Source organism: Rhipicephalus microplus, chromosome X, assembly GCF_043290135.1.
Source record: "Rhipicephalus microplus isolate Deutch F79 chromosome X, USDA_Rmic, whole genome shotgun sequence".
In the NCBI taxonomy this organism is placed as follows: domain Eukaryota; kingdom Metazoa; phylum Arthropoda; class Arachnida; order Ixodida; family Ixodidae; genus Rhipicephalus; species Rhipicephalus microplus.
The window spans coordinates 445215743-445229820 of record NC_134710.1 but is presented as its reverse complement, the minus strand read 5'-3'; the positions used below and the strand labels follow the sequence as shown (position 1 = coordinate 445229820).

Sequence of the window (14078 nt, the reverse complement as noted above, 5' to 3'; positions counted from 1 at the left end):
TGTTTTGTGCGTGACGAGTATTCTGCCCCTGTTCTCATTTACCGCATTGTTTTACCATGAAGAGGTGCAAATGTAAAAGTGGCATTACTGAAATGCACGACCTAAAATAGTTTAATATCTTAATTCATGTAATTTTTGGTTTTAGCATTGCCCATTGCGTCATACTAGGCCTTTTGAAGTGTTCAATTCCATTCAGAACTACAGCGTTCATTTAGTACTGAATATTTAATATCCAGGTCGTCTGCTACAAGAGTTCGTCTCCCGGACGAAGACACTCTACAGTCCACGCATGATGACATTCAACCTGCATCAACTGCTGCACCTTGCGTCTTCTGTGGAAAGGTTCGGGCCACTATGGGCACACTCTGCCTTTGTGTTCGAGAGTGGCAATGGAAGACTGCTGAAGACAATCACGGGAGCAAAAGGGGTGCCAAACCAGGTTGTAGAGAGGCTCGTGATGTGGCAGCAGCTGCATCTCGTCACTAAACTACGGTCCTTTGAAACTAAGGTCAAAGATTTCACCTGTTCTCTTTTTGGCTATCCAAAAACTTTGGCAGTGACATCTATTGACTCAGTATCATTGTTTGGAAATCCTGATCCTTCGCCTGAGTTGACAGCAGAGGAAATCAGTGCTTTGCACTCAGTGTTTATGTCTGCAAGTGCTTTCTATGAACATTTTCGTTTTGCCTTCAAGGGAACGATTTTGCATAGCAGGCATTATAAGAGGGCAAAAAAGAGTGATAGCAGCATTGTGCGCACTGCTGAAGAAGAATATTTCGTGATCGACAGGATTGTTGTTGTGCAGAATTTCTCACACAATCCTGAAGAAATAATTCTTTTGTGCAAGAAAATAGTATGCACTGAAAGTAATGTCAAACTGCCTGGCCACATTAAGGAGTGTTTTTTTTCACATGTGTCTAAACCATCTGTGTTGAAGGTTTCGGATATTGTTGCACCTTGTTTGTTACTTGCATTTCCAGCTGATGAGAAAATGTATGTGTGTGATTTGCCGAACTCAATCGAACGAGACTGATGCCTTATGGGATATGTCATAGCAATTTCTAGTGCAAAAATGCTGAAGGGACACTAAAGAACAATACAGTTGACTCCCGCAATTAGCAAATCGGCGAGGAAAGCGAAAAAATTTGCTCTTGCGGGAACTTATGTGGCATGAGAAAGCGACAGAGAAGAGGAAATTGACTAAAAAACATTTTATTGCAAAACGTCTATTCGCACACTGTATCAACCCTTCCTGCTGTTCACAAAACTACGCGGACACCACTTTGCCTACGTCCGGGACCACTGCAACCATCCAGGTTTTGCTTCTAGCTCCCACGCCATTTTCAAGCATACCAATAATGGGGGCCTTCTTCTTGCCCTCTATTAATGGTGCCCTTGATGATTGTGGACAGCGAGATGGACGAGATGCTGCATTCTTAGTAACGTACATTCTTTCTTTGCCCTTTTCTACCTGAATGACAATTTCAGCCTTATTTACTAGGGTGATGAACTTCTGCTTTTTCATTGAAGCGGGCATTTTTGTGGGCAGACAAATCGGCTTTCACGATCGCTTCATGCAATTTACGTTGGACTAAGCATACACAGTCACTGCTACCACTCCACACACGCGACCACGTGCGACAGCAATGGGCACGCAAAGCCAACAAAGCTAGTGAACCACAACTTACTGCAGTGCAAGAAGCTCCATGTAGATGCCAATTTCGCTACCTAGTCTATGATTACGAGTCAGCATAATAAGCGGGTGTTATCGTGCAAGTCTTAAAATATTACCACATGACCACTGTAATGTTGTCACAGATTCTTGCGGTTTGCATTTAAAGATGTAAAGGTGTAGTTACTGCTAGGTAAATGAATTTTTGGCTTGGGCACTCTGCAGTGGCTCGTAGCAATGAACGAATGATCATCATCATGAACGCCAGCTTCTCTTTTTCATAAACAGTCATGGTGGTGGCTACCCAAGTGCACTGTGGTCATAGTTTTTTTGCAATTCAAGTGTATTACTCATGCATTTGAGCAATTTATTAATGCAGGTAATGTCACGATAGTGAATTATTTACACACTTTTTTCTAAGAATTTCGTTATTCAAGGACTGCTGTTGAAATATGTTTCGTATTCGTGAGTCATCAAACGTAGTGACTCTCTTGTGCATTTACAGATTCTTCGAAAATATTTTGTCGCAGTAAGAATTGGGTTCCCTCAAAATTTAGTTATTGCATGCTTCGACGGTACATAAACTTAGCCTGAACTTCTAAAATGCCATTCCAGAAACCTCAAGGTGCATGTTTCATAAAAAAACGTTAGTTTGGAAGGAAACCAAGGTTCGGTAGTTTGCATGCTATTATCAAGCTCAGAAGTAGGCCTTTCAGTCCATTGCATTGACAAAGTGCAACACTCAGTTACTTTGAGTATAAAGGTTCCTTCCAAGGCACCCATCAGTAAATTAAGTTTTGCATGCTATTAGCAAGCTCAGAAGTAGGCCTTTCAGTCCATTGCATTGACAAAGTGCAACACTCAGTTACTTTGAGTATACAGGTTCCTTCCAAGGCACCCATCAGTAAGTTAAGTTTTGCCCTACAGCTGCTCTTGATCAAGTTGTACGCGAAATTTGAGCAACCTATGACATCGCAAGGGTAGGGCAAAACTTCTAGGTTGCTATTAGGTGGAATTTTATGAGCCAGCATTGCACACTTAGCAGCAATGAATAATAAAATTATGTTTAGACTATGGCGCATCAGCGTGCAGAGCTTGGCAAAAATGAAACTTTTTTTTCACCTATGTGTTGAGAGGCAACGGCACTAGAAATTGTTTTCTTTCAATTTAACAAAAGAATGCACGCGTAATATTTTATACCATTTTGGAACCTTTTTTCTGATATTTCCTTTTGCAATCTTTGTTTTTTTAAGGCAGTCTTACTATTTTTCTAAATTATATTGAGGGTCTGCTACGTCACGAGTTTTGTACTATTGCGTTCCACTGGTGGTGCATGTTGTGTGCTACATTTGCTCAATTTCTCAATTACTAATATGCAAATCTTTAAAATGCTTTAGATGTTCTTGGACATCAACCTTTCACTTTATCATGAATAGTTGTTTGCTTCAAGTGTCTTTCTAAGGGTACTGACACAAAAACTTTGGCCTCGCGTTTTTCTGCTGCAATGTATTGCTGGGGGCCTGTTAGTCATAACATGACGCATCCTTTGCTGCAGCACATGACTGATAAATAATTACAGGCCCCTCATTATTGACCACTTTCGGTTTCGATTTGAGAGAGAGCTTCAAACACGAGAAGCAACCGAGTGCAACTATCAACAGCTAGTGTGTGCAGCTCTCGACCACACTGGCACACAGAACTGTGACACACTTTTGCACGGTAACAAACCTATGCACATGGATATTTGTATACAGAGCTCACTTATTTTGAATTGAATCGTTAGCAGCTATTATCATGTACCTGAAGAAATTATGGAAACTACCTTGGCATACTCAATCATAAGTGCACACATTCAATCATTTGAAAGGCATCAGTATGAATATGAGTGAGTGACAAGTGTCCTGAGAAAACCTAAGTATAAACATGAGTGATTACTTACATGAGTGCAAGTTTCCATGTAGCATCATTGTGAGGGAATGTCAATGAGTGCGAGTCAGTCTGAGCTTGAATGCAAGTGACTACTCATGATTTGAGTGAGTGAAGAGTGATGTGATCATGAACATGAGTGAACACTCAATGATGAGAGTAGGCGTGAGGGGGCGAATGGGTGAGCACTGAAGGGGGGAGTAGAGAGAATATTCTTCATTGAAGTTATGTGTGGATGTGAGTAAAGTATGTGTGCAAGTAAAATGAATACTTATCAATGCGAGTACCAAAAGATTTTAAGCAAGCCTCCCCCCCACTCCCCCTACAGCGAATAATAACCTTACCAGATTTGGGAGGGGGCAGTTTCTCGTTACTCGACTAGTCCCTGGCACTTATTCAAGACCTCCCGCAAAAGGGAGAAGGGCACTTGCTTGGGTGAGGGTGCTTGCTTCGCATTTTACAGTACCTACGAGTCTGATTATGGGTAATTGTCAAGGGGTGTGAGCAGGTGTAGTATGACAATTATAGTGAACAGGCAACTATGAATTGGAGTTCGTACTCATGCTTATAAGTAACATTTTTCCACGAAAACATCTGTATCTGTTTTATTACTTTTCCATATGCATCACTGTTATTCCTGTGATACTACAAGCTTTTTCTTTACTCAAGCCTGTTTTTCATGCAATCTATACATCATCCCCAATAATCATGATCCTGTAAGACTGCAGTATATAGAAATAATTAAATAAATATTTGGGATATCTCGGTCTACCCACAGTTCTCCATCACGGGGGGGGGCGGAAGGTTCATTGCAACTCTCTTGCCCTACTTTGAAGTGAAAGTATGAGGCATATTTTGCACACTCCCCTCTTGGGCGAAACCTGTAGTTTAGGTGAAACCTGTTTCACCTCTTAGATGAAACCTATGACTGTATATTCATGCACTTTCCATGCACTTAAAGCCATTTATCGTGTGCACCTTACAAAATCCATTCGTTTCCAAACCGTTTGTGTATTAGATACCCCTGTCGCAGTAGACATTTCAGTGTAATTCGAATGGAATGAGATTTGTATCTAAGGAGATTATGTGGCTGCTACACAGAGATATATACCATTAGAATTCAATGAATTAGGCAGTTCGAGAAACACATTTGCCGTCGCAGTCAAACAAAATGTCTACCTTTTTAAGAGGTCGCATTCAGCATTACCGATTTGACCTGCATGCATGCGTACATGCTAATAATGTAGCTTTTGTAGGGCATCTATAATTTGAACTAGAATGCCGTCACAAATGTCTTTACTTTTCACCTGAGTGGCACTTGGATGCCGATGCTGTCGGCGATGATGTAAACATACGGATGCCTCTGGGCATGTATATGCATGTATTTGTAGTGATGGCTCAGCTGCATGAGCGCAATGAACCCAAGCAGAGACTCTTGCTTTCATAAAGCTGCGGCAGTTCTGTTGCCAGCTTTTCACGTGCACGTGCAAGACCGTGTTTTAAAGCGAAGAAATGCGAAACGCTCTGGATTTTTGTTATGTATAAGGTTATGTGGGAGGTTATGCACCACAAGCCAGGTGTGCATATGTTACTTCGCATTCTAGAAAACCTAAATAGACACAATAAGGACGTTCATTTTGACGCTTTCTTTTCTGTCATGCTGCGCATGGTGTGTTGCTTGTGGTTATTCTATCAGCTGTTTGTACTGGTTAAGCAGGTCATTCTGGCTCTTGTGATATATAAAAATTCTGTGCACATATTTATTTAGCAAATTCTTTCCACTTGTCTGTTCAGAAGAATAATAAAGTAATTGACAGTTACAAGGGAGCACCTACCCTGTCTGTGTTTTTTTCAATTGTGTGGTAGTTATTTTTGTGCGAAACTGACTATTCATTTCAGCATACCTTTACATTTTTTATCACTCTACATTTCTTTTCATCAACCTTTCCAGCAATTTCTTTCTGATTGGTCAACATTGATATCATGTATGGTCATAATGGCGTTAACTTTTTCCGGGATGTGGTGTAGCGCCATCACGGATTGAATGGCACTCGTGGTTGAAAGTGTTATTTGAATCTAGTGATAATAATACCTCCAGTCTTATTATTAATAGTTCACTGGAACTCTGTATTTTGCCATAATTTAGTAAAGAAGTTTCCGTATGCTTAGTTTATTTTCCAATTAAGGACGCTTTCGTATACTCCGTAAACCATTCCATACTTCCATATCTTTCTATATTTCCCTTTCCTTAAAGAATCCTCCGTATACTCCGTAAATCTTTCCATACTTCTCATATCTTTCCATATTTTCCTTAAATAACTTTCCGTATATACGACATGACTTCCATATCCTTCCATATCTTTCATAAGGAACTTTCCGTATGCCCCACATGATTTCTGTATGCTTCCGTATTTTCCTTAAAAAATTTTCCGTATATGCCATACAACTTCCGTACGCTTCCATATGAATCCATATTCTTTCCGTATAACTCATAAGGAAACTATGTGGAGTCCATATATTTTCCGTAAGATTTCATACGGACTTTTTCAGTAGGGTATAAGGTTTTCAACAAAAGAAAAAGAGGAGGGACTGCCTTTTGATCTTATAATGCTGCCTGGCCTCCATTGTTTAGGACGGGCAAGAGTGGCCGGGTACTACTGTGACCCTGACAGGCGTCCGGCGCGCATGCTTTTCCGCGAAAGCATTGCTTAGTACATTGATATACTCAAAGAACAAGATTTTGTTCCCGAATAGCTCTCCAGGGTTGAAACCCTGGTGAACCTCAAGTAATTTTAGCACTGTAACCACTAATAGTTCCGCGACTATTTTGTCAACGCTTCTGTTGTGTATGTTGTTGTTTACAGTGACTTATATTGATGTGTGTACCTAGTTCAAAACCGGTATTTAAGAAAAAAACATCAGGTGTGGAGTAGTGGCAGCGTGTCTGGCTCAGAATACATGATGTGTTAATGGCATAGCTTCGACTCCGGCTCACTCAGTTTTTTTTAATTTCTTTTCTTTTTTTTTCTTTTTTCACTGAGTGCGTGTTTCAGCCTTAATTACGATGTGCGCATGACCGCAAATTCTAAACACAATTTAAAAGCCAGATTTCGGCTGATAATAGGTGTCCCAATGTGCAGTGCCAACGTGCCTCGTGCAGCATGGTACTGTCCCAGGGTCAGCGCCACACTGGACACTGGTCCAGTAATCAGGTATAGGGCTGGGCCAGTGCCACTGGTTTTTGCAATAGGGATGTCAAAAGAGTCCGAGAACGGGGCACCGTTATAAAGCTACGCTGGTGACAGATCGCGGATGACACATTCATTCAGCTTAATATCCACCAAGCGTGACCGATTTTTTCTACTGGTAGAGGACAGCCACGATGAACGTTCCTTCGGGGGGAGGGGCATGGGGCTAGGAGACGGGAAGTTTAGGCGCTATGTTTTGTCTATATTTTCTCTTGCGGGCTAAAATGGGGCAAGCATATATTGTTTTTATTTTGCCCCCCCCCGTACTCACTGCTGGCGCAACCCCTGCACGCACAGTGGGTGTCATGTACACCTTTCCTACACTTTCATTTTACATAAATAAGCATCTTAAATTGCCAAAAATCTTAAATTGCCAAAACCAGAAGCTGTCCGGCAATTCTTGTGCAAAGCGATGTTTTGCCTCTAGATGAATATATGCAGAAGCACTGAGAACCAATTTCTTTTTATTTAGATTGGTTGGATGTACCCTACGCTGCTTTAGGTAATCGTATTGTGCATGCCTAGCCATATCTATGTCCTATTTATGCTGCATGCACTAGCTGCTCAAGATGTCTAAGATATCATCGACCTCAATCAGCTCATGGTTTTGAACCTCAGAACTTGAAATCGTATGCAGATTCCTCAGCCAGATGAAGACTTGGCTGGTGACTCAAGTGAGGCATCCCGTGACAGCATGGTAAGCCGCATTGTTGCACTCCAAAAATGGTAGTCATTAGAACAATTGAATAAAGGGCATGCAAAGAGTACCATAGTGGCAAGAGGCAGTGCTTTTTCTTTGAGGCCCACCGTAAAGAAGCACATCTGTTTGCAGCTGATTATTCCCGATATCTTGCAGTCTGCACGAGAACCTGAAAATGCACCCAGCGACTTAAGTGAGGCATTCTATGAACGCATAGCGAGCAGCATTCATGCACTTCTAAAATGGAAATGATTAGAACAAATGAACAGAGTGCACGATATAGTTGCTACAGTGGTAAGAGGCTGTGCGTAATATTTGAGGCCAGCAGTGCAGGAGCACATCCTTTTGTAGCTGACCTTTACCGATATCTTGCAGAGTGCATGAGAACCAATTAAGGATGCACTTCTCGATTCCTGTGAGACATGTCGTGGCAGCATGGTAGCACCATTTAGACAATGTCTTGTCAGGAATTCAGCTCAGGCTTCTTCATTCTTGGTTCAGCAGATTCCCTTACATTCTGTCATTTCAGAGCTATTTTCTCATTAGCATAAAGTGAGTAAATTAAGCTTGAAGTTGTGTTATGAATTAGGGGTGGCTGAGTACTAGAACATTTTAAATCATAAATTGAATACACCTATATTTGATTCGATACTCAAATCGAAAATTGCATGTTTGAATTCCCGAATCTTTATGGATAATTTTTATAATAAGCACTGACTGGAAAGTTCTTGAAGGAAAAACATGTCTAGATATCTATAAATCATTTTATTTTTATTAGTGATTTGCCGAAATACATGCAGCTCAAGCTTTTGAAGGAACCGTGAAAGCTCTACTAATAATTGAATGAAGGAGTATTTGTTTTAAACTTTAATGTCCGTGAAGCTACTGCGTGCTTGATGAACTGTCAATATTATGGCATTTATAATGGTCATTCATGAAAGAATATTTAGCTTTGAGGCCTTGGTATTATTCGCAACTTGGTGACAAAGTGCTACCTCGACTACTGATATAACTGCCCCATGCATCCTACAGTTTTACAATACCTAAAATGCTATTGTCACTATTATATATGAGCACACCTCTGTTTTTTATTTCTGGAACTTTATTGTCAGATATAACGGTTATGTTACACTTTAAACTATGAATACCTATATTCGATAGCAAAAAAGCTGTGTAATCTATCCTGTAAATTTTCTGAGATTACCTTATGCACGCTGTGTAACTCATGCTGGTAAAATTGATTATTATAGGACTACTTCATAGACATTTGTTGCAGGAGCAACCACCTAGGAGACCCCATATGTGACAATATCACCAACTTATTTCGAGAAATTGTAAAAAAGGAAATTAGTTTCAAGGGGTGTCGTTCTTTTAATGGTCACGTAATATACACTCAAAACAAACTTGTCTCTAACAGGCTTTTCAAATCTCAGTGAGACTTTATGTTTAAGCAACCGATTTTGCCTCACTTACAGTACATGTTCAAGAAACAATGCAGTACTGTTAGGGCGAAAATGACGATTCATTTTTTGTACAAAGTTTAATGTGCATGCAGGTCAATCTCAATCAAACACGTCCCTGAAGTGTCCAAATGGTCGCCATGTCATGAAAGTTTCTTTATGGCAGATGCACTATTCTTTGTTCTAGATATGCCATCGCAGCTGGACAATCTAGTAAAAAACCGTGAAAATCTTGACCTCACAAAACCACGTAAATGCCGCAACACATTGTCTGACATTTAAGATGGAAATTCGTACCGCAAATTTGTAATCTCTACAGTTGGTTCTGGCAGCAGCGTCAGTTGTATCTTAAACACTGACGAAACATATTGTTTCAAGTCTAATAGTACGGCCGTTTGGCCAGCTCAACTTCTTATAAGTGAGGTTCCACCAGAACACCGAAGGAACAAGCTTGTGTTAGCAGCACTCTGGCTTTGCCCCGCCATGGTGGTCTAGTGGCTAAGATACTCGGCTGCTGACCCTCAGGTCGCCGAATCGAATCCCAGCTGCGGCGGCTGCATTTCCGATGGAGGTGGAAATGTAGGCCCGTGTGCTCAGATTTCGGTGCACCTTAAAGAGCCCCAGGTGGTCAAAATTTCTGGAGCCCTACACTACGGCATCTCTCATAATCATATAGCGGTTTTGGGACGTTTCACCCCCCATATGAATCAATCACTCTGGTTTGGATAAGAAAGCCATATATGAAATTATTTCAAGGGCTTTTTCTAGACTTGCTAAAAACGCTTAGAGAAATTAATTCCTGTCTCAACATTAAGAGAAAGGAAAGGTATATAAAGGGCCAATCACCACCCTGCGTTTAAAGACGAGGGAATGGTTTTCTCCTCTTTTTCATACATATGATGGATCCTCCTTGCTTCTTAGTTCTTGATTGATTGATATGTGGGGTTTAACGTCCCAAAACCACCATATGATTATGAGAGACGCCGTAGTGGAGGGCTCCGGAAATTTTGACTACCTTGGGTTCTTTAACGTGCACCCAAATCTGAGCACACGGGCCTACAACATTTCCGCCTCCATCGTAAATGCAGCCGCCGCAGCCGGGATATGAACCCGCGACCTGCTTCTTAGTTCTTGAATGCACGTGAACGATATTAGCACTAAGCGCTAGAGCCTATCAGGATTTCGCGCTGGCTGCACGATGTTATCACTGGTTGCGCAGTTGTAAACACACAAATGGAGTTTGATCAGTTGATTGTACACGATAATCATGCGAGATAATAAAAAATGAAGTGGCGGCTTCATGGCAAATCAGTGCAGGAGACAAATCACGTGGGATAATTTGCGGATATTAACGAAACGAGAACAGGCACGCTGTAAACGTCTCGGGAACTACTGCCTACGTCACATTAGTGCACCAAGAAAGACGAGAAATATTAGAAAAAAATATTTCGCTCTTTTTCGTTTTTCGGGAGCCCAGTGAGTGGTCCTTTAAAGCCTCTTGTATCTTCTGTGCTGTTGACTGAGTTGCTAGAACACACATTTTGGGTGTAATACAATTTAGTAGTCACTATAGGTGCAACTGGTGTCTACAGCGAGGAGAAATATTCACGGGTACTACGAAATATTCCGTGCAGCAAAGTGAGTCTCCTGAGCACACAGAATAATAAATGCTGCAGAGTATAAAACCTGGAGCAAAGGAAGGAACATCTGTCCGTGGCATTACAACGGTGTCGCCCCTAATAAACTTGCAGCAGTTCATTATAGTCTCTGAATTGGTACATTATGTGCGCTGCATCCTGCTAGGCCTTGAGCGACAGTTTCTTGAGTTGTGGCTCCAAGACACTGGAGAAAAATATCACGCAGGCCGCGACCTAAAATTATTAGATCAACGGTTGCTCTCGGTAACACCTCTGAGTGAAATGAAGCGAAAGCTTCACTTCATTCAGAGGACGAGTTGCATACCTGCAACCTGGCAGTAGCCAAAAAAATACCTGCTTTAATTCCATAGAAAAAGAGAGATATTTATACGGGAAGGATACATGACCTACAACATGAGTCAAGTCACCCACTTAGCCAAAAGTGTGCACCAGTAGCGGCCACTGTGGTCCCATTTGTCTTTTTCCATTTGAAGCTAGAAAAGGCTTCCTCAAGTCAACTGTGACGGCAATAAATAGAATTCCGGGTCATATGTGACGCTCTCTGCAAATTCGAAGTGCAGTACACGAACTAACCAAACTGGCTCAGGCACTCCAAATACTGGCATACTATTCGTCATTGTGATAAAGTTGTAACCCAGAAGGCAGTGTCGGTGTGTCGGTATGGTGATTTTGGGGTAGACGAGATTTTTTCCACGAAATGAAGAACTGGTGCAAATCATGAAAAGCTGACCACATCCAGTGGTCAGACTATCCTTACCAACAGGAATTACGCAGAGAACAAGAGTATCAATAGCTCTTGCGTTCAGCTTGCAAGTGGTGCATATGCTGTGATCGAACATCTATGGTGCTATTATGTACAAATTCCAAATCCGGACAGAGGCGTTCCGTTCCATAGAGTCGCAAGCGATTGGCCCATCTAAGCTATGACGAATGCCGTGACATTCAATGTGACATGGGTCAAAGTATCACGTGATCATTTTTCTCTGGTTTTCGGTCGAAGGCGAAGGAACGGTCGGAGAGAACGTCCGAAACAGAACGGATAGATTCGAATGGCTGCGAGGTGGCATGGATTGGATTGAAATGTAAGCACTTCGTGACTTTTCAGCATCCGGTCACTTTGATAAGATGGCGTTTCCTTTCACTGCTACGGTTTTTTGTCTCCCCTGTGCGGCAGCTGCAGCCGAGCAGAGACGATGACGCGAGGTGAAAGATGCATTTGAAGAGTTCAGCGAAGAGTTCCGGCAATGTTTTCATCTGTCCAAACGAACAGTGCACAGCTTGTGCGACGAACTTGACACTATCATCGAATGCCAGTGAGCCAGTGGCCTTTCCACAGAGAGGAAGGTGTTGTGTGCGCTGCGATTTTTCGCCAGTGATAGCTCGCAGAAGAGCATTGGTCGCGAGGAGCACATCGACATGTCTCAGCCGGCGGTGAGCAACGTCATCCCCGAGGTGACGGAAGCCATCATCACCGTGGCTGCTAGGAAAATAGTGGTGAACTTCCCACTGACAACACCTGCCAAGGATGAGGCAAAGATGGAGTTTGCGCGACGTGGTTGCATCCAAGGCGTGCTGGCGTGTGTTGACTGCACGTTGGTCGCCGTTCACAAGCCAGAGGGATACTGCCCGGCCGACACGGCGAGCTTCATGTCCAGAAAGGGCTATTATGCCCTGAACGTCATAATCAGAAGTACCGTTAGGGTCTTTTCCTACTCGCCCATCAGAGCAATTGTTCAGTTTTGACGCCCAAGCTCAAAAAAGTAATAATTCAACGAATAAAACAGAACCTGCAGAGACTTCGAGCGAGCCAGTTGGTGTCTCGCGTGGCCTCGGTAATCATAAGCGGCAAGTGTCGGTGTGCGTGAACCAGTTGCCGTTTTTGTGTTCTCGTTCTGGGGTGCATGCGCAATGGAGTTGTACAATTTTGAGGTAATCAGTATTATGGGCCGCAGTACAACAAGGAGTAGGCATCCATGTGCAATGTTGGTGGAAATGTGTATCGGTCTAGTGGCTAAGGTACTCGGCTGTTCACCCACAGGTCACGGGTTTCAATCCCGGCTGCGGCGGCTGCCTTTCCGATGGAGGCGGAAGTGTTGTAGGCTGTGTGCTCAGATTTGGGTGCACGTTAAAGAACTCCATATGGTATAAATTTCCGGATCCCTCCACTACGGCGTCTCATAATCATCAGGTGCTTTCGAGACGTTAAACCCCACATATCAATCAAATCAAAAGTACAGCACTGTTTGCATGCCCTCTCATGCACCACTGTGTCACTGGTGGTATGTGGTGAATGTGTAGTATATGAAACAGTCGTAGCAGTTTTCTTTTAGAAAATTATTGAGCAACTGCTATAGGAAAAAGGTCCCTCTGGGCAAAGCACCAACATCAGTGCCGCAATACACAGTAAAGCTGCCATCATTACATACTTCGCACTGGGAAATGGTCAAACATTTGATAGTGCCTTTGTCACGTTTTTTTTAAATAACCTTTCCAACATTATTCGTGTGGTTTATGGCAAATGACAAACTGAGATTTAGGTTTTTATGATAGCCATAATGAACAGGAAATTATGCACTCCACCAAACAAAGCAGCAAACAGTTGTTGAACTTCTGTAATGCTGCACTCAACACAATATATTAGTCGTGCTGATTCCATAGAAAACAATGAATGTATTACACATATTCAGTGCAACATAAGCTGCTACAACTGAACCACGTTGTAAACTTTTTTCCACCATTGCAATAAGATGTTGAGCACATTTGAAATAAAGCATTGTTTCAAGATTTTTTGTGCTTATCTTACATAGAAGCCTACTGCAGCTGAAAATTACAAACGGATGAATCGTAACTATAGCTTCAATTGTTTCCAACAACCTCAAACCTAATGCACTAAATAAGACGCTGTTTTAGGCGATCTTACTTTAAGTAATTCACATTCACTGCGCAAAATAGGCAAAGAGAAAAAGGTAGGGGCACAGGACACAGATACTTGCGTGCTATGCCCCTACTTTGTGTCTACACTAGGTGTTGGCCGCAATGTGAGGGACCGACAAGAAACTTTTACAGAACCTGCTTTGCTAAGTGCAACCTAACGATTACATATCAGAGTGCTTTATCATTAAATGGCACAGTGGAAAAAAATGTGATTCGTTTATCATAATTTTTTTAGTTTGCAGACTTTGATGCAGAACTGTAATATTTGGTTGAAGTCCTCATCTCTACGTCTTCATGATGTCTTAATTTATTGATCAAGCTCGAAGGGTAGTTCATGACTCTTAATGATATAATCCCGCTCAAATCGCAAAGAGGATTGTAGAACCTGTAACTAGAATCTAAAGTACACTCCCAGTAAAAAAATACGTTAAATGGAACTGCTGCTTACATTAACAACTGCCTCCAGCACAAGTTGCTATA

The 14078-nt window shown here is 42.0% G+C and overlaps 1 protein-coding gene across 2 annotated transcripts in view; it reads right to left on the bottom strand.

The window, feature by feature from the left end:
• LOC119187206 (uncharacterized) overlaps positions 1-14078 on the bottom strand; it is a 59884-nt gene that overhangs the window by 30890 nt on the left and 14916 nt on the right. The window lies entirely within an intron of this gene.